The following is a 1,624-nucleotide window of genomic DNA, read 5'->3' as shown; positions in this document are numbered from 1 at the left end:
TCTGTAAAACCTGAAGTAGCTGCATGCATTTCTTTAAATGTTGTATAAATATGAAGAATATCAAATAATAAATTATATGCCTAAAATACATAATTGTTGTAAACTCTGATGCAATAATGTTTAATAGGTTTTAAAGGAAATTAAAGGCATTATGAGGAGAAAGATAAAGAGTGATTTAGTAGGAATATGTGAATCTGCATATATATTGATAAATTAATCCTTTTGAATACGTTAAGCCACCATTACTGTTTCCTAGCATGTTTGAAAGGTAAGGGACATGTTGATGGCACAGCTTTCATGCTCTAAACACAGAAGAGTCTCCTCCGGAAGGGACCATAGTGAGTACATTCAAAGCCTTTCATTAAATAGACTCCATCAGTGTTCAGGTATGTCAACATATTTTGCTGTAAGGAATTTCTTTACTTACCATTCGTCAACTGGAATAAGATATTTAAACATGAATGACAGGAATGAACATATGCCTAAGGGTTTTCAATTCTTTATGAATATATTTAATGTTGTCTCAATATTTTGATAATGACTTAGACACACACCTTAATCATGCATTCTGGACTATATATCTTGATAATTACATCCTAGCCAGCCATTACCAATGTTAACGCTAGTGTTTCAGTTTAGGATTGATTTAAAATCAGATGACACAGTTTATGTTGCCTGGACTGTCTAGAAAATAATTCAGAGAGACTTAACTCCTAAGTTTTACATTTATGCCAAGTGAAATTCAAATGTTTTCTACAATGCTGCATAAGAACATATGTATGTGAGGCATGCAGGGCCGGAAACTGGAGCAGCTCAGAGGTAGTGAATAGCTCTTCAAGCCTGCAATAAAAAATGACCTCCAATAAAACTACATTGCAAAAAATTAGAAAGTAGCAGAATGGGAAGAGTAAAAAAGTCAAAGATGCAGAGACTGAAGAATGTGTGGTGGAAATAGCAAATGGGAAGCTGGAGTATTTCCAGAAGTGGAAGGGATTTACAAGTGCTGACAGTACTTGGGAACCGGAAGACCATTTAGATTGTCTAGAGTTAATTGAAACATTTCTTAATTCTCAAAAAGCTGGCAAAGAAAAAGATGATACAAAAAGGAAATGTTTATCTGACAGTGAATCTGATGACAGCAAATCAAAGGAAAGAGATGCTGCTGCCAAACCAAGAGGATTCACCAGAGGTCACGATCCAGAAAGAAAAAATGCTACAGAGGGAAGCAGGGAATGGATGTTTCTCTGGGAATGGGAGATTTGTGTATGTATATACAATGAGGCAGACTTGCGGCAGGCAAAAGAGGCAAACACGATGAGTCATCAAATTCTAATTGCTTCTTATGAAGAGCGATTGCCTTGACATTCTTGTCTAGAAGATGAAGCTAAACAATTGTTGGCATTGCTTTTTACATATGTATGATATATATATATAAACTGGATCTTGGTTTTTGATTTACTAATGTGAAGAAATCTCTACATTATAATGAAAACCAAGTTTGATATGTTTGTTTTCAAAGTAGTATTGGGAGATTTGTCAGGGGATTTTGTTTTTATTTTTTTTTTGCATCAATCACATTGGTTACTTTCAACAAATAAATGAAACTCTCTGTAGTTGCTTTCTT

General features: G+C 34.4%; 1 pseudogene; it reads left to right on the top strand.

The window, feature by feature from the left end:
• The first annotated feature begins 852 nt into the window (after positions 1–852).
• Positions 853–1,362, top strand: LOC105501480 (annotated as a pseudogene).
• The last annotated feature ends 262 nt before the right edge of the window (positions 1,363–1,624 follow it).

This window comes from Colobus angolensis, unplaced genomic scaffold (assembly GCF_000951035.1).
Source record: "Colobus angolensis palliatus isolate OR3802 unplaced genomic scaffold, Cang.pa_1.0 Scaffold72, whole genome shotgun sequence".
NCBI classification, from domain to species: Eukaryota; Metazoa; Chordata; class Mammalia; order Primates; family Cercopithecidae; genus Colobus; species Colobus angolensis.
Note: the sequence above shows the minus strand (reverse complement) of the source record. Positions and strands in the feature narration are given on the sequence as shown.